Source organism: Erythrolamprus reginae, chromosome 7 (genome assembly GCF_031021105.1).
Source record: "Erythrolamprus reginae isolate rEryReg1 chromosome 7, rEryReg1.hap1, whole genome shotgun sequence".
NCBI lineage: Eukaryota > Metazoa > Chordata > Lepidosauria > Squamata > Dipsadidae > Erythrolamprus > Erythrolamprus reginae.
In genome coordinates, this window is record NC_091956.1 from 66,848,432 (window position 1) to 66,869,112 (window position 20,681).

The window sequence follows — 20,681 nt, forward strand, 5'->3', positions numbered from 1 at the left end:
GTTGGGGGTCACCACAACATGAGGAACTTTATTAAGGGGTCACGGCATTAGAAAGGTTGAGAACCACTGCTCTATATGGATGCATTTGCAGTTAATAAACATAATTCATCTTTCGACATCATCAGACCATTAAAAAACCATATTAGTAAATTTATTTTCTGAATTCAACTTAGATTTTACTCTTGTCTGTTTGAACTAAGCAGCAAGATTATTTTAGCCTCTGGAATGACTAGAGAAGCAAGACCCAAGGGAAGAGAGATAAATGATAGTACGCTTGAAAAAGCCTAGGATTAATTTCATTCTGGCAACACCTATTGTCTGTGAATGTTAGAACGATTCAGCCCAGATGTATTTAAAAGAAGCACATTTTCAAAATAGTACTTCCTGAAGATTGCATTTGTGTTGCAGGAGTAAAAAAAAAAACCTGCTTCATTGAAAGATTAACAGACTAAAACCTTAAGAACCACTTAGAAACATAGAAACATAGAAGACTGACAGCAGAAAAATACCTCATGGTCCATCTAGTCTGTCCTTATACTATTTCCTGTATTTTATCTTACAATGGATATATGTTTATCCCAGGCATGTTTAAATTCAGTTACTGTGGATTTACCAACCACGTCTGCTGGAAGTTTGTTCCAAGGATCTACTACTCTTTCAGTAAAATAATATTTTCTCATGTTGCCTTTGATCATTCCCCCAACTAACTTCAGATTGTGTCCCCTTGTTCTTGTGTTCACTTTCCTATTAAAAACACTTCCCTCCTGGACCTTATTTAACCCTTTTGTTGTATCCTGAAATGGCTACCTTGTAACTCTGTAAATAGTTTGTTCCTCTTTCTAGCGCTGTCTGAGCCGAAGCAGGAAGTCGCTCCTGATTGGCTCAGACGCGGCCGGCTCTAGCTTTGGCGGGAACCGCAAATGTATAAAAGGAGCGGTTTCTCCAGGCAGAGTCAGTCGGTACTCGCTGAATTGTCACTTTGCCTTGCTGAGCTGTCACTTGTTCTCTGAGCTGAATAAAAGTACCGATTGCTTGAACCCTGCCTCTGGGTCTACTTCACTGGCGACGAACGGACGGAAGAAACATCGCGTGCAACATGAACAAAGTCCAGATCGGCCAGGCTCCGGAACTCTTCGATCCCGAGAAAACGACCTGGGACGAATACATGGCCACCTTCGAGATTTTCCTCGAGGCGGCGGGAATACAGGACGCCGAAGCCGATCGCAGACGGGCTATTTTCCTTAACTACTGCGGCCCAGAAATCCGTGGACTGGCCCAGACTCTCACCGAACCGCAGCAAGCAAGAACCGTAGCGTGGGACGTCCTACAGGAAAAGCTAGCGAGCCACTTCAAACCGACCAAACCAGCCATGGTTTTTCGGCATCAATTCCACATGATGGCTCAGAAGGAAACCGAGTCAATCAACCAGTTTACAACGCGACTTCGAACGGTACTTGCTCAATGCAAGTTTAAAGACCCGGAAGCTCGCCTCACCGATGCCCTGGTTTTCGGCATGAAAAGCACCACAGTGAGAAATAAACTCCTCACCGAAGAAGAGCCGACTCTACAGACCGTGATTAAACTAGCGCAAACCGCAGAAGCAGCCGACGCAGCAGCTAGGGAATTGAAAGAGCACGGAAGGCGAGAACTCATTGCAAAGATTGACTCCGCGTCTCCCCGCGCCGTGGAAACAGACGACCTCAGCCAACCAGCTCACAGCGGGGACAACTGCCTCCTGGTACAAGACCAGCCGAGACACCATAGAGCTACTCACCCAGCCCCCTGCGCGGGCTGCCGGGGAAACCACCAGCGCCATCGATGCCCCTTCCGAGACGCTACATGCCACCGCTGCAACCGTCGAGGCCACATCGCCATCGCATGCAGAGCAACAGCACCAGAAGAAACATTTGCCACACCGCAATACCAGCGACCACAAAACCAGACCCCCCAATCGCGAGAAAGGAGACCGTTCCGCAACTCGGGTCAAAGGAACTACTCAACCGCTAACCGCGACTACTATAGAGGTAACTCTCAATTTTCCGTGAATAACACGGCAACCAAAAAGGGGGCTAAAATTGTTATCTCACTGTTACTAAATAACCAGCCTTGCTCAATGGAGCTGGATACGGGTTCTAGATATACCATCATGCCTTGGGAGAAGTTTAAACTGTATATGCCTAATGTGTCTAAGGCTGATTTAAAGCAAACCTCTTTGGTGATCAGAGACTTTCAAGGGGGGGTAATCTCGGTCCTGGGAACAGCAAATGTACCTATTGCATTCAAGAATGTTAAATGTACCCTTCCCATGCTTATTGTAATGGGGGCCAAGCACTCTCTTCTGGGTCTAGCGTGGATGGAACCGTTGGGGATCGAAATTTCGGGTGTGTGTAATGTAAACTGTGATAATATGCCTAACTTTGTGAAAGAGTTCCCTGAGGTGTTCAGCCCCACCTTGGGATTGTATAAGGGGCCCCCTATATCATTCTCTATTGACCCCAAGGTCCCACCGGTCAGACTAAAACCTCGCAGGGTCCCCCTTCCGCTTCTCCCTAAACTAGACATACAGCTGGATAAACTCATTAGCCAAGGTATTTTGGTCCCTGTGGAACAGGGGCCATGGGAAACTCCCATAGTTACACCTCTGAAGCCAGATGGGTCTTTAAGAGTTTGCGCTGATTACAAATCGACCCTGAATAAGGCACTCCAACACCACCCCTACCCCATCCCGGTTGTACAACAACTTCTACACTCCCTGGGGGAGGGGAAAAGGTTCGCAAAGATCGACCTGGCGCAAGCTTACCAGCAACTTCCGGTCGATGAACAAACAGCAAACGCACAAACAATTGTAACACACAGGGGGGCTTTCAAATGCACGAGGTTACAGTTTGGGGTAAGCATAACCCCAGGAATATTCCAGAGCATTATGGAACGCCTATTGTCAGGGGTAAATGGGGCCATCCCATACTTTGATGACATCTTAATTGCAGGGGAAAACCAGGAACAAGTGAACAAAAGAATAAGGGAAGTACTTAAGAGATTACAGGACAAAGGTTTAAGAATCAAGCCTGATAAATGTGTCTGGGGAACCAACAGTATAGAATTCCTAGGTTATAAAATAGATAAAGAAGGTATCCACCCCACAACAGAGAAGCTGAGAGCAATTAGAGAAGCCCCAGAACCACAAGATAAGAACGAGCTGCAGGCATTTTTAGGCCTCCTTAATTTTTATTCCGTTTTTTTAAAGCAGAAGGCAACGGTAGCAGAGCCTCTCCATCGCTTACTCCAGAAGGAAGCCCGCTGGACATGGGGGGAAACTGAACGTGAAGCTTTTTCTCAAATAAAGAATTTATTAACTTCTAACAGTGTAGTAGTCCAATATAGTGCTTCACTACCCATTAGGCTCACGTGCGACGCTTCGCCGTATGGCATAGGAGGAGTCCTAGCTCACGTTCTTCCTAATAAGACAGAGGCCCCAATAGCATTTTTTTCAAGAACCATGACCAGCACAGAGAGGAATTATAGTCAGTTAGACTAGGAGGCTCTAGCTTTAGTGGCAGGGGTAAAGAAGTTTCACAATTATATTTTTGGAAGAAGCTTTGAACTAGTCACTGACCACAAGCCCCTACTAGGTCTGCTAGCCCCCAACAAGCCCACTCCACCGTTTATGTCTCCAAGACTAATCAGATGGGCTCTTTTCCTCTCAGGGTACCAGTATGAGCTCACCCACAAGGGGGGGAAGGAAATGAATCACGCAGATGGCCTCAGCAGGTGCCCCATAACAGACTTAGTGGAAGACCCTGTTCCTTCCACAGATGTGTTAATGATAGAACTCGAGGATAACCCACTAACCACGGCCAAAGAGGTAGCTGCACACACGCAGCAAGATCAAATCCTTAAACAAGTGGTGAACTGTGTTCTAAAGGGATGGCAAAATGATGTTGTGAAACCTGAATTGTGTGATTTTAAAAACAAAAGACTTGAGTTATCTTATGTAAAGGGTTGTCTGTTGTGGGGAGATAGAGTGATCATCCCCAAAAGCCTAAGGGAAAAGGTACTCAAAATGTTACATGTGGGTCATCCTGGGATTGTCAGGATGAAGAGCCTGGCAAGGGGGCATCTATGGTGGCCAGGGCTGGATGCTGATATTGAAAATTGGGTTTCAAAGTGTGACCCGTGCCAAGAGTCACGGCCTAGTCCCCTTAAAACAACTCCGGCTGAGTGGGAACAGCCTGCTGGCCCTTGGTCTAGAATCCACATTGATTTTGCTGGCCCAGTGGGTTCCCAGTATTTTTTAATAGTGGTTGATGCCTTCTCCAAATGGGTGGAAATAATAGCAATGAACAACATAACCACAAGTGCCACCATCAAGGTATTGAGTAGACTGTTTGCATCCCATGGTTGCCCAGATATCTTAGTGTCTGACAATGGGCCACAGCTAACAGCCAGGCAATTCGAATTGTTCTTAGATGGCCTAGGGGTCAGGCATGCCCTCATCTCGCCTTATTCGCCCTGGGCTAACGGATTGGCAGAACGCTACGTTCGGGTGGCAAAGGAGGCATTGCGCAGGTCAGGCCCTGGGGATGTGCAACAAAACTTGGACCAATTCTTACTCACCCAGCACATTACCCCTAACTCACACACACATGTAAGCCCTGCAGAGTTATTGATGGGAAGGAAGTTGAGGTCACCACTAGACAGGTTAAACCCAAGGTTCTGTGTTAATAATAACCAAATGTGTGTAAAACCTGAAAGAGAAATGTATTTGGGACAAAATGTATATGTAAAAAGTTTTGATGGAAATGTAAACTGGATGAAAGGAATTGTTGTTAATAAAGCAAAATGCACCAAAGACTTATATTGTAAAACTAGAGGATGGTCGTTTGTGGAAACGACACATAGACCACATTCGGAAGCGAACAGAAAGTCAATTGCCACAAACCGCTGACATGGACTCTCCCCCTTCAACAGACTTTAGTACATTGCCCGAATTAAGAAACACGCAAAGAGACTTATCGGGCCAGGGGGAACCATCCAGCTACGCCGAGCCATCCTCGTCCTCCGAAGCCTTCGTTGGGCCCGCCAGGCCAAGTCCGCCGCGCCGGGAGAACAGCGGCGAGCCATCCTCCACAGTCAGTGTCGAAGGAGAAATTGAACTGCGCAGGTCAGCGCGAGCTCCTCGGAGGCCCCACCGATTGGACGACTTTGTCACATGGCTTTCTTGATGGATGTGTCCAACTATGAGGGGAGGGGTGTTGTATCCTGAAATGGCTACCTTGTAACTCTGTAAATAGTTTGTTCCTCTTTCTAGCGCTGTCTGAGCCGAAGCAGGAAGTCGCTCCTGATTGGCTCAGACGCGGCCGGCTCTAGCTTTGGCGGGAACCGCAAATGTATAAAAGGAGCGGTTTCTCCAGGCAGAGTCAGTCGGTACTCGCTGAATTGTCACTTTGCCTTGCTGAGCTGTCACTTGTTCTCTGAGCTGAATAAAAGTACCGATTGCTTGAACCCTGCCTCTGGGTCTACTTCACCTTTAACATATTTAAATGTTTCGATCATGTCCCCCCTTTTCCTTCTGTCCTCCAGACTATACAGATTGAGTTCATGAAGTCTTTCCTGATACGTTTTATGCTTAAGACCTTCCACCATTCTTGTAGCCCGTCTTTGGACCCGTTCAATTTTGTCAATATCTTTTTGTAGGTGAGGTCTCCAGAACTGAACACAGTACTCCAAATCTGGTCTCACCAGCGCTCTATATAAGGGGATCACAATCTCTCTCTTCCTGCTTGTTATTCCTCTAGCTATGCAGCCAAGCATCCTACTTGCTTTTCCTACCGCCCGACCACACTGCTCACCCATTTTGAGACATTTTTCAGAAATGACACTTGGATCTATAGTTCATTTAGTTTTCCATTCAAACCAATAAATAAAGATTCAGCCTTTTTTAAAAGTTGTATAAAGCTGTACTTTATTTATTCAAACCTTTGGAATTGAAATAGCATTTTAATATGGTTCTAATAGAAGCTGGTTGAATATTATATTTTAAAATATGTATTAATATAATTCCACCCCATCTCCTAAAATGCTGTATCTCTATGAATGTGTTGAGAACTATTTTAAAGATTGAAAATTAAAGATCATTTTATGCTGCTAAAAATAAGTCATGTGAATGAGAAAATATGACCGCTAGCTTATCATATCGTTTATCACTCTTCCTTGTATAGCTATAATTCCAGCATAAAATTACATTAGTAGCTTACATATAGCACTAGATCATGAGTTTTAAACACATGGAATCATGTTGTTGTCACATGATGTTTCATGATGGTTTTTCCCTATAGCCTATGTATGATGCATGTGGCCCATGGGGCGCCAATTGGACACCCTTGTACTAGAGTTTAATCAATTATTCTTTTATTTGATTTATTTTTATTTCTGGCCATGTGGTATGAATACACCTATTATTATTTTGAAACCAGGGGTCAAATTGGGCATTATTTATAAACCAAGCTGCACTATGTTTAGCATAATTTGAGACTCAGATATCATTGCACACGTGTTAAATTCTCTAACATCATGTCTACGGAGAGGGGCGGCATACAAAACTAATAAATAAATACAGTGGTACCTCGAGATACGAGTTTAATTCGTTCCGGACCTGGGCTCTTAAGTCGAGCAGCTCTTATCTCGAACGACTTTTCCCCATAGGAATTAATGTAAATAATTTTAATTGGTTCCAGCCCTCAAAAAACTCACAAAGTTAGTCTAAATTATGCAGAAAGACATGTTTTTAATGAAGAAATGTACATGTACATATAAATGAATAATGAAGTTTCTTTCACTTAACTTGTAAACTTTCTTAAACTTTTAAATTTACATATGTTCAACTTCTCTGCCACCCAATCCTGTAGGACAGAGGTCCCCAACCCTTTTTGCACCAGGGACCGGCTTTAAGCGATCAAGAGAGGAATGGGTGAATGAATGGACGGAGGGTGGGAAGGAAGGAAGGAAAGAGGGAAGGGACAGGAACAGAGGAAGGAAGCAAGGAAACTTATTAAAGGGGAGAGTAAGAGAGGAATGAGTGAAGGGAGGGAGGGAGGGAAGAAGGTGGGAAGGAGAAAGAAAAGAAGAAATAGAGGAAGGGAAGGTAAAAGAGAGAAAGAAAAAGAGCAAGAAAGAAAGCTGCAAGCACCCCCCCCCGAGCCCCCCAGGCCGGCTGCAACCTTTTAAAACACGCGCGCCGCTTCGCAGCTGTCTCCTGAAGCCGAACGCGGAAGTTAGCGTTTGGCTTCAGGAGACAGCTCCTTGGCGCTTGTATCTCGAATTTGGGCTTGTAAGTAGAACAAAAATATCTCTCCCCTCCCAGCTCTTATCTCGAGTTGCTCTTAAGTAGAGCAGCTCTTATGTCGGGGTTCCACTGTACTTACAAATACTTACAAGGTTGACTCAGCCTTCCATCCTTCCAAGGTGGGTAAAATGAGGACCCAAATTGTTCGCTGACTCTGTAAACTGTTTAAAGAGGGCCGTAAAGCACTGTGAAGCAATATATAAGTCTAAGTGCTATTGCTACTGAACGGGAATTTTCTAGACAAATGATGAAATTGTATGTAGTAAGCAGTGTTGCGCTGCCCCCGGATGCCTGGGATCATCAATCTGTTAGCAGAAATGGTGATGCGTGCACATCTGCATATCCCTGCCACGTCCCCACATGCCCCTGAACAAGAATTTGTTTGTTTGTTTGTTTGTTTATTTAAATTTTTATGTTGCCCTTCTCCCTAGACTGCTCTTTCGTTACAGGTAAACTTTATATCTCATGGTACCTTTCATATCTCCTGCTCGGCATTATCTATAAAACAACAACATGAAAACAACTTTCAAAGGACATAGGCCAGAGTTCATTTAGTGTTCAAGAATTTGATTTTTTCTAACTCCAGAAAGCTTGTCTATTAAGGGAATAGAGAATAGAGAAAAATTATTTCTAATTCAAGAAAGCTTGACCATTAAGGGAATAGAGCATGTCACAGATTTATCACAATTCAGCATCAACTGTGGATGCATTATTTTTCTTTTAGTTCAGCACCTAAATAAAATAATATAAAGGTGTTTTCACAATGCAAACCTCTATTGAAAGCGTAAAAGATATATTCATCAGAAAACAGGAAATAACATCTTCCTTCCTTCCTTCCTTCCTTCCTTTCTTTCTTTCTTTTTTTCTTTCTTTCTTTCTTGTTTGTTCGTTTGTTTACTTACTTAATTTATTTATTTATTTATTTATTTGCTTGTTTGTTTGTTTGAATTTTTTATTATTATTATTATTATTATTATTATTATTATTATTTATTATTATTATTTATTAGATTTGTAAGCCGCCATTTTCCTTAGACTCAGGGCGGCTTACAACATGTCAACAATAGCACTTTTTAACAAAGTCTATGGAGAGGGGCGGCATACAAATCTAATAAATAGATAGATAGATAGATAGATAGATAGATGATAGATAGATAGATAGATGATAGATAGATAGATAGATAGATAGATAGATAAATAAATAAATAAATAAACAAACAAACAAATCAATCAATCAATCAATCAATCAATCAATCCCCCACAATCCGGATCCTCATTTTACCCACCTTAGAAGGATGGAAGGCTGAGTCAACCTTGAGCCAGTGATGAGATTTGAACAGCTGACCTACAGATCTACAGTCAGCCTCAGTGGCCTGCAGTACAGCACTCTACCTGCTGCGCCACCCTGGCAGATGCACGGAAGCAAAGGAATCAGTGAAAATCAGTGATTTTCGGCCTTCCTTTGCTTCTGCGCATGCACAGAAGCAAAGAAATTGTCAAAATCTCCTGCATGCAAATGTCCTAGCACAAGATTTTGGCAAGTTTCACCTATTTCTTTGCTTCTGTACATGTGCAGAAGCAAATTCTTACCAGGGAGTGCATGCACCCACCACGACCCACTCACAGGCCGGCTTCCAGGACCAATCCAGTAGGCAAAGGTAAGTATGGCAGCAAGCATGTCACCTTCCTAATTTGAATCTGGGTCATTATTTATTATATAGTTATTTAATTTATATTTGGCTGCACTGTGTCTCAATCATTTTATCATATTTTTTCATTTTATTTCCAAAGTTAAAATACAAACTCCAAAAGGGATGAAAAAAGAAAACAAGCACAGAGCAAAATTAAACAAGATAAAAAAGGGGGAAAGTGCATTAAAAAATACCATGCACAAATATTGTTCCCGCTAGCTGAATGGTGCTAAGTATATTTCAACACTAATGCTTTTCTTTTCCTTGAAAAACAAGTCCTCTATTTATTAACTTCTACAATCAATTTCATCTATCATCTACAACTATAAAAAAGAGTTAAGAGCAAAGGTAAACAATCTATGATTGTAATTAATCCACAATCATAGTCCACAATGGCTTCTTATCTAACATAAACCATTATACTTGTTATGTCTGAATAATAAAACTTTTCCTTAAAATTATAACTGGGATATTTCCAAACAATTGCATCTCATTCCTCACAGTAATAGAACTCTGTCATAAACATCTCCACAGCAGTTGTTTTCCCTATAAATTGAATCACATCTCTTGACAGTTATTTCCCGATTGCATACAGTAAATCTATTCCACGATCTCCATCAGTTCTCTTAAGAAACTCCAGTTCATCACACATCCATTGTGCCATCTCTAAATCTTTTAAATTCATGCTTCTTTCAGCCTTCTCCAAGGAACTTCCAACTCTCAAGCGAAGTTCTTCCTCCTTCCAATCTACCAGCAACAAAACAGAATCAAGTGCACTCAATGACAAATCTGATTTAGCTGCTATTATTTGTATCTGGGTGTCGTCCTTAGCCTGATTTAAAACTGCTGCTAATTCATTAAACCTTTCATCTAAATTTTCATTTCGATCTTGTAACTTTAAAAGTAACTTTTTTCAAAAGCTTCTAAAAAGGTTTTGATATTAAGTTGATCCAGCTCCTGACTTTCTTTTGTATCTTTTTTTTTGGGTGAACGTTGTGAGGAATATACAGTATAATATGTAATGTTCAAAGTTATTAATTTATTCTTGCTTTAATTTTACTACAGTCCAAATGGTCTGGGTTTCACAATGAAACATAGGTAAATCCTCTCAAAATATAAAAGAAATGGAAGTTTGATAACTTAGTAACCGCAAAGAAAAATCAAGATATTTCCCACTATAAAAGTAAGTAGAAAAAAGGGGAAATTTCTTCTTCAAAAAACCCAGAGAACCCAGGGACAGCCTATTTCTCAACTTCTGGTGGGCCCAGTAGGCTTGTGTTTTGCCTTTCTTAGGCTCCCAAGGCTTCCCTGGAGCCAGGGGAGGGGAAATATGCCCTTAAAAATAAAAATAAAATTTAGGATCTATTTGATATGAATGGGAATATTTGCTTTATTTGTGTTTCTTTCTTTCTTTTCCTTGTTAAAGGGCAACTATTATAAAAGAAGGGTTAAGAAATATACATGAAATTGATATTAAGGATATATGGAAAAATATATGGAAATATGGAAAAAATATATGGAAATATGGAAAAAAATATATGGAAATATGGAAAAAATATATGGAAATATGGAAAAAAATGAAGCACCAGGGCCTAAATGTATTAGATGTGATTAGAAAAGCAACCTAAAATGTATATTAGCTAATAGCCTTTTAAATGCATATAAGAAATTTAATTATTTTTGTCCAGATGTCAGACGTAAAAGGAGGCAGCATTTGATTGATTATGAATACATAATTTTAAAAAGATGAATTATTGTAATGCAATTTAGGATTGATGGTATGACATTTTGCATACATGATTGGAGTGAAAAAAATAAAAACATCTTTGCAAAAAATAAATAAATTAAAAAAAACTAACACCAAACTGGGAACAACCTCACATAAAAACAAAGAATCACATGGTGAGAACCATACTTTTTGAAGCTGCCAATTTTTGTTTTATTATAAAGCAGAAGAAATGCCTGACCGGCGGCCGAAATTGCCCCCGGAGCAGGGGGACGCTGCTGGCGGCTCCACCGAGCCCCGAACTTCCGGTTTCCAGTGAAACTGGAAGTTCGGCTTCTGGCAGCGTGCCAGGAAGGTGCGCTGCATGCTGGAGGCAAGGGGAGGTCCTGATCGCCCTATTTAAGGGCGATCTGAGCAGGACCTCCTCCTTGCCTGGCTGCCCCTGGAAAGCAAACACCCGCCCGCCCTCCACTATCAACAGTGTGTCCTTAGGAGGTCGGGGCCGAATAGGAATTTTTTGCAGCCTCCCCTTTAGAGGCGGCCGTTTTTTCGCCTATTCCACACTGACGGTACGGATGGAATGGTTAGAGGGTGTGGCGCACATAGATTTCAGAATAGGCCTCCCTTTGGTCATTGGGGTTTGGCAGGTTAGGGGCGGAAATGGGCAATTAGAAGCGACTGTGCATGCTCATTTGGGCATCCATTTAAAGGGTGATGGACCGCCTCTCTCCAGGAACTAGAGGTTGGAACAACGTCGGGGATTGGAGAGAGGATGTCCATGGGTATCACCGGATCCAATTTCCCTTTGGGGATTGGAAGGTGAGCTCCTCCCACATGACTAAGGGGCGTGGCTTGGATCCAGGTGAAGGTGGCTACCTTCACCTGGTTCAGCAAGGAGTTATGCCCAATGTTGCCAAGGAAGTTTCTGGCAGAATTTCCACCCCATTAGTTTTGGCCTCTGCAGGTCCTTAGTTATGTTGAATTTAAATATTTAAATTTACGTATTTAAAGTTACGTTATTTCAATTTATGTTAATTTAATAAAATGACCCTTTATTTAAGCCACAATATGTCTCAGCGTCTTTACTCCGCTTCCGGGGCAATGAGATTTTTGTAAACTATACCTACATTGTGTACCAATATTGTCCATAAGGAATGCTGGATTTAACGTCATGAAATTTGTTTCTGCCTCTATACCAGTTATCACATAAAGGAGTGCAATTTCTCAAAGAACTAACATGGCTGATATATGGTACGGGCTATTTACAGAATAAGGCAACAATCAGCATACTATTCTACTGTAGAAATATGCAATTGTATGAAGGGAAGGAAAAGAAAGAAGACGTTTATATATATGAGTGAAAATAACGTAGTATTCATATAGCAAAGATTATTTATTTATTATATTTATTTATTTATTCATTAGATTATATATTCCTTTCCTCCAGGAGCTGTTCTCATTCTGCATAAGGCTGGTCCGTCCTGCCTAAGACTATATTTCATGCCAGTAGATGTACTAATTGCACTTCTGAAGCCAGACTGTCAAAATAAATCATCAAAGTGAGTATATGCACAAATTATGCATAGCAACAGCTCTGTTCAATATTTCTAAATATCTGAAAAAACATTACCTCAATGCGCATCAACAAATCAACAAATGTCCAGCTTGTGGGCTTTCCAAAATCATAGGGAAAAGAAAAGGTGGTGCAATGGGTAGAGTGCAGTACTGCAGGCCACTAAAGCTGCTAGATCTGCAGGTCAGCGGTTCAAATCTCATCACCGGTTCAATCAATCAATAAATAAATAAATAAATAAATAAATAAGTAAGTAAGTAAGGATGGATATATGTTTATCCCAGGCATGTTTAAATTCAGTCACTGTGGATTTATCTACCACGTCTGCTGGAAGTTTGTTCCAAGGATCTACTACTCTTTCAGTAAAATAATATTTTCTCAAGTTGCTTTTGATCTTTCCCCCAACTAACTTCAGATTGTGTCCCCTTGTTCTTGTGTTCACTTTCCTATTAAAAACACTTCCCTCCTGGACCTTATTTAACCCTTTAATATATTTAAATGTTTCGATCATGTCCCCCCTTTTCCTTCTGTCCTCCAGACTATACAGATTGAGTTCATTAAGTCTTTCCTGATACGTTTTATGCTTAAGACCTTCCACCATTCTTGTAGCCCGTCTTTGGACCCGTTCAATTTTGTCAATATCTTTTTGTAGGTGAGGTCTCCAGAACTGAACACAGTATTCCAAATGTGGTCTCACCAGGAAGGAAGGAAGGAAGGGAGGGAGGGAGGGAGGGAGGGAGGGAGGAAGGAAGGAAGGAAGGAAGGAAGGAAGGAAGATATTATTTCCTGTTTTCTGATGAATATATCTTTTATGCTTTCAATAGAGGTTTGCATTGTGAAAACACCTTTATATTATTTTATTTAGGTGCTGAACTAAAAGAAAAATAAGGTATCCACAGTTGATGCTGAATTGTGATAAATCTGTGACATGCTCTGTTCCCTTAATGGTCAAACTTTCTTGAATTAGAAAAATTATAACTTTTCTCTATTCCCTTAATAGAAAAGCTTTCTGGAGTTAGAAAAAAATAAAATTCTTGAACACTAAATGAACTCTGGCCTATGTCCTTTGAAAGTTGTTTTCATGTTGTTGTTTTATAGATAATGCCAAGCAGGAGATAAGAAAGGTACCATGAGATATAAAGTTTAACTGTAACAAAAGAGCAGAAGAAAGGTAACATTTTAAATAAATATGTTTTATAAGGAAAATTAATCTGTTGCATTTTACAACATATATTTCAGCCACTGACATGCAATGAAAATTATTGAAACCACTATTTTATCAAACCATTAACTATATCCTACTTTTGAACGTTTCAACTAAATTCAAATTAACTAAAAGACTTAGCGCCAAAACCCAATCAATTTGCAACAAAATTTATATCATATCTCTTTTTATCCGTCTTTAAACTAATTCAATACATATTACATAACACATCATTACTAACATTTACTAACATATACTTTCTTCTTTCTTTTTATTTTTTTTCTTTCTCTCCATTCTTTTCTTTTATATATATAGAATACACTTACTATATTATGCACATACTCCTACTACTACTCTTCTACAAAAGTCGTCCCTGAAAACATCTGCGTCACACACAGATCTTTCTTTTCTTTTCTCCACTCTTTCCTTTCTTTTATTTATTTTCTTCTTCCCCCCCCCCTTTTCTTTTCATCCTCTCTTCTTATTCTTCAACTTTAGAAAATATTTTCATTAATTTGTTGTTAGCTAATATATATTAACAGGAGATGTAACATTTATTACTATAACTTAAGAAAATCCTTGATATTTTCTATTTACTGTTTATTTACAATGTTTAAGAAATACAACATCTCTAGCAAGAATTATATGTACTATAATCTATAGCTTACAATGTATAATCGTACTGCTTACTTGAACTGCTTGACTTCGTACTTTGATTCCCCATCCCCCCTACCCCCCCTTTTTTTCTTTTCTGTACATTCCTTCATACCGCCCGCTACCCTTTCCCTATTTTCCTTTTTCTTTTCTATATTTACAAATAAAGTATATATATATATATATATATATGTATATATATATATATATATATATATATATATATATATATATATATATATATATATATATATATATATGTAGATTGTTCTGAGTTCGGGTTTTGCCCTGTGTAATGTTTTGCATGTCTATGCGACGTTTCGGCAAAATCACATTCACCATCATCAGGCTGAAGTTCCAATCTTTGTGTTGTTGTAAATGTTGTAAATGTAAATGTTGTAAATTCCATTTACAACAACACAAAGATTGAAACTTCAGCCTGATGATGGTGAATGTGATTTCGCCGAAACGTCGCATAGACATGCAAAACATTACACAGGGCAAAACCCGAACTCAGAACAATCTACATACATATACCCGTGAAAATTTACGAAAACATATATATAAATATATATATATATATACATATATATATATATATATATATATATATATATATATATATATGTCACATGTTTAAGCTGAATTTGAAAATTAAGGGAGACTAGGATAGATCTATTTCGGCCTTATTTTGGCCTCATCAGCTAGCCATACCCACTGGGACTTGAACCTGCAACCTTTGCCTTGTAAGGCAGAGAATTATCCTCTAGGCTACAGTATCCAATCCCTTCAGCTCTGTACCAGGGAAGGGTTACATTTTGTGCCGAATCACCCTGGTATATTGAAGGAACATCACAGCTCCTTTTTTGCCTCTCGGCCCAACCCAGGGCCATTTATATATAAATATATATATATATATATATATTTTAAAAGAAAATTATTGAAATAGTTGACTTAATTTCAATTGTCTTATATAAACCCGGGGTTCTGACTGTAGAAGAATATAGTCGCTCAGAAACTGACACTAATCAAATGACATATTTAGGTAGTCCCATGGCTAATAGAAATGTTTCAGCCAGTATCAAAGAATCCAGCATTGGCAAGAGATTCATTCAAATTGCCTTAGTGACGATCATGTTTTGTCACTAATGCAATCCATAGCATTGATGTAATGAAACAGACGAAATGTTGCTGTGCCTGAAAGCATGAACTTCAAGTACTTCTAAATTGCTGTCATGCACTTAACAATTTGTTCATAACACTCTCCACTTCTTCTTTCTGGTCCACCATTTAGCAGCTGAAATATACATGGAATTCAAAACAAACAATTTCAGTCTCTGCCAGCTGAGTTTGTTAATTTCTAAAAAAACCTCATCTTTGGCTGATTTCTTTTACCCTGGAAGGGCTTTCCAGTTATTTCTATTGTTTTTTGACATTCCCCCCTCCAAAAAAGCATAAAGCTTAGACTTCTTGTAAGGTCATCTACTATACACCATACCCCTAGAGCCTAGCTATTTGTTAATTCACTTGCTTATTTATTCTCCTCTTGGTGGAATGTGTAGTAACTTAGCAGCAATAAATAAACTTGAATGATGTAAGTGACCAAATGAACCTCTTTGTCAACTAAGAAAAATGACTTGGTTCAAACCAATTGAACACAGTGCATTTCAATGAAGCAGACATAATTTTCTATCCTGAGGAAAAATGCTGCTGTTTTCTATGTTTTTATTTATTTGTTTGTTTGTTTGTTTGTCTGTCTGTCTGTCTGTCTGTCTGTCTGTCTGTCTGTCTGTCTATCTATCTATCTATCTATCTATCTATCTATCTATCTATCTATCTATCTATCTATCTATCTATCTATTTTGTCCAATACACAATGAGGGTTTTAGTGGGTATATATCTATATACACATAGTAAAATACATGATGAAGGCTATAGAGGAGATACTCATAGTAAAATATATCTAAGAAAGAATAGAAAAGAAGATATAGTAATAGAACATATCAATGAAAGAATAGAAGAAGAGATATAGGAATAGAAAAAAAGTATAGGAGATATAGGAGAGCAATAGGACAGGGGACGGAAGGCACTCTAGTGCACTTGTACTCGCCCCTTACTGACCTCTTAGGAATCTGGATAGGTCAACCATAGATAATCTAAGGGTAAATTGTTGGGGGTTTGGGGATGACACTATGGAGTCTGGTAATGAGTTCCACGCTTCGACAACTCGGTTACTGAAGTCATATTTTTTACAGTCAAGTTCGGAGCAGTTAATATTAAGTTTAAATCTGTTGTGTGTATATTTAAATTCATAGTTACTTTTTCATTAAGATTGCTTTGGTGTTTTCTGGTGTATATATTTTATTATGCATTTAATGTCCAGCATGTACTGTAATATATATTTCAGGGCATATTCATTCAATTAGATATTGAACTCAAAAGCTTTTACTGTGTCCGTAGTTAATGCTCAGTTGTGGTAGTTCTTAGCAGATGATCTTGTTCACCTCTTTCCTTGATAGATAACCTTTTTTTCTGTCAAAAACTGCATTCATTTTATATAATTTTAGCTTTAAAAATTAACAGGATCAAAGCAATACAAATATTAGAAAAGAAATGAAGAAGACTCATTAATTCATAAGAAGAAAATAGAAAAAGAAAAATTTAAAGAAGCTGCTTCTAATCCCTTTGACAAGGGTTATAAATGCATTTATATTTTACCCTAATTTCCTTATTCCTTATCCTGTGAGCCAACCCTTTCTAATAATCAAAGCTATAAATCACAAATTCATTTTCATTACGAATAATTGTAATAGTTTATCTGTCAGGCCAAAGCCACCATATGGAGTTAGAAACTTTGGCTTGCCAGAGTAGAATAGAATTATGGGAACTAGTTGTATGAGGGGGAAAGTTACTAGCCACAACAAATTCCTTTCTTAGAGTCCAAGGTCATCCTATGTTCTGCACCAGCAGATGTAAGGAGATTGGTGAAATCCCTGTACTCAGACTGGTCCTCGTGATGAACTTGTGGGTATGGGGTTGGGGGATAAACCGTAGCCTGGGTGGGATACTGGAAGGAAGTTAATATCGGGATACATGTCAGAGCCCCAAATAGAATCTGAGAAATAAATCAGATTCCAGTCCAATTCTCTAATCCAAGATTCGATTTATTATCAGAGCCATGTTGGTCACACCATTGCCACCCAGGCTAAGGTTCATCCCCCCCCCCCATCCCCACACCTACAAGTTCATCATGAAGACCAGTATGAGTGCAGGGATTTTACTGACCTCCTCCTTACATCCACTGGTGCAGAACAAAGGTTACCTTGGACTCTAAGAAAGGAATTTGTCATGAAACTATCCCTCCCATAATACTATTCTACTGAGGCAGGCCAAAGTCTCCAATTCCATATGATGGCTTTGGCCTGACATTATCTTTCTCTAAGCAAACAATATTTACCCTATCTCTATTCCTTCTTCATCTTCACCAACCATTTCGCCAGGGGAAGAGCCTTCTCTATGGCAGCCCTGGCCCTCTGGCACCAACTCCCCCCAGAGATTAGAATTGCCCCCACCCTCCTTGCCTTTTGTAAGCTACTTAAAACCCACCTCTGCTGCCAGGCATGGAGGAATTGAGATACCATTTCCCCCTAGGCCTTTACAATTTTATGCATGGTATGTCTGTATGTATGTTTGGTTTTTTATTATAATGGGTTTTAATTGTTTTTAGTATTGGATTATTGTTATACGCTGTCTTATTATTGCTGTTAGCCGCCCCGAGTCTCCGGAAAGGGGCGGCATACAAATCCAATAAATAAATAAAATAATAAATAAATTGTGGATATACAATGTTGGAGTCTTTCCCAAAAGCCACATTCTTGAATGTGATCTTGAACTAATACTTCACGTGAGGTACATGTAGTCCTTGACATACAACAGTTCATTTAGTGACCATTTAAAGTTACAACAGCATTGGAAAAAAGTAACTTATGGCCATTTTTCACAGTTATGACCTTTCCAACACTCCTATGATCATGTGATCAAAATTCAGCAACAGGTTCACATTAATGATGGTTGCTGTGTCCCAAGATCACGTGGTCACCTTTTGTGACCTTCTGACAAGCAAAATCAATGGGAAAGCCAGATTCACTTAAAAACGGATTACTAATTTATCAATAGTGATTCATTTAACAACCGAGGCAAGAAATGTTGAAAAATGGGGCAAAATTCTGTTAACAAATGTTTCACTTAACAACAGAAATTTTGGACTCAATTGTGGTTGCACGTTGATGACTATTTGTATTAATACTGCTTTATAACTTAGTAAGTCCATACTTAGAATAGTGCATCCAGTTTAGGGTATTGTATTACAAAAAGAGGTTGAGACTTTGGAAAAAGTATATACAAGCACAACTAAGGTGATTAATGCCTGGCATAGTTCCCTCTAAGCTGAGCAGTGAGCAATTGCTCACTTAAAAATCATCATCAACTCAGAGTTTTCCAAACCTGCCCAGAAGCCGAGAGGGAAAGAGTGAGAGGGAAGGAGAGAGAGGAAGAGAGGAAGAGAGAGAAACAGATAGAAAAAAGAGAGGAAGGAAAAGAGAAAGAAAAAGAATGGTAGTAAGGAAGAGAGAAAGAAAATCAAAATCTAGTTTGAAACTAGCTCAACTATTTAAGTGGCATTTTGATATTGATAGAGTTGCCCTATTATGAGCTCACTGTTATAGACACACAGTACAGTATTTTATTTTGAAATTCTCTGAGGCAAAACAGGGTGGGGTTTTTGTTTGTTTGTTTTGTTTGTTTGTTTGTTTGTTTATTTGTTTATTTGTTTATTTATTATTTCTGTGCCGCCCAGTCCCGAAGGGACTATTTATTTATTTATTTATTTATTTATTTATTTATTTATTTATTTATTTATTATTTCTGTGCCACCCAGTCCCGAAGGGACTGCTGCTCAGACACTATACCTTTCCGCCCACCCCACAAAAAAATTAGAGGGAACACTGATGCCTGGAGACTAAAATGCATGAAGAACGGTTGCAGGATTTGGGTTTGGCTATTCTAGAGAAAAGAAGGACTGGAGGGCACATGATAGCAGTGTTCCAGTATATTTGAGACTTCCATAAAGAGGAGGGGATCAATTAAAGCACAAGAATGTAGGACAAGAAACAATGAATATAAACTAATCAAAGAGAGAAGCACCCCGGAATTAAGGAGGATCTTCCTAACAGTGAGACAATTAGAACAGAAGTTGTAGGTGGTCACTGGAGATTTAAGAAGAGTCTGGGCAGTCACTTATCTGAAATGGTATAGGGCAGTAGTAGGCAAAGCTGGCTCTTCTATGACTTGTGGACTTCAACTCCCAGAATTCCTGAACTAGAATGACTGGCTTAGGAATTCTGGGAGTTGAAGTCCACATGTCATAGAAGAACCAACTTTGCCTACCCCTGATATAGGGGATTGGCCTAGAAAACCTTCAAAGCTCCTTCTACTCTATTCTGATTGATTGATTGATTGATTGATTGATTGCTTGATTTAAATAAAGCCAGCACATATGTTATACATTGTGCTTTTATAATAATGTAAATTATGGATTCATTCATATTTCTTTTGTGTAGATTTTCTACCTTTTTTGTTATACCCTGTTGTTTTTAAAGAAAATTTATCCTTGACTACTTTAGAATTTTAAATTTTCAAAGAAAATAAAAATCATGTTTGCAATATCTTATTCGCTGCTTTTAGCTGAAACACATAATCCACTTAGAAGTCTGTAAAACAACTTTCACCATGAAAGCATGTTACTTCTACCAAGCATGTTATCATGCACACTTTTCAGTCTGCATTTGCAATGCTTTTTTCTAAAAACAATGTGCATATGAGGATAAGTAATTAGGAAAAAAAATTATAGATGATATGTAGGAAGAAAAAAGTTTGATATAAAATTGACCCATTTTTATAGTCTGTAGTTGCAAACATTTAGAAATATTGATATAAAATTTCAGGGCATTGAAGAGTTTTGCTAAGTGGTAAGTCAGCTGTCAAGTTACAGATTGTTGTAAATTAGCTCACTCATCACTGTTCCCTTTCTGCACAGAAATATGTTATAAATAACATGGGCTTGACATAGATTTATCTTCTTTGCAAATATAGTTTTCTTGAACCTGTAAGCATATTTTATCCTTTTTGGATAAAGTGAGAACTGAAAATAATCAAGGAATATTCTTTGTTAGTATTCCTCCAGGGAAACATATATAGTACAATATATTTTTACTACAATTTAATATTCTTTAATTGTACCATTTTATCTTTTTAAAACTCATTTTTTTAAAAAATATGACAGACATTGAGGTAATAAATTCAAACTCCAGATTTTCATGCCATTCAGTTATTTGGAAATAATATCATATTATTGCCAGCTTGAACCAAGCCCTCAAATTACCATTTCATTGGAACAGGTTTTACAGCCAACCTTCATGACTCTGTGTTGCTAAT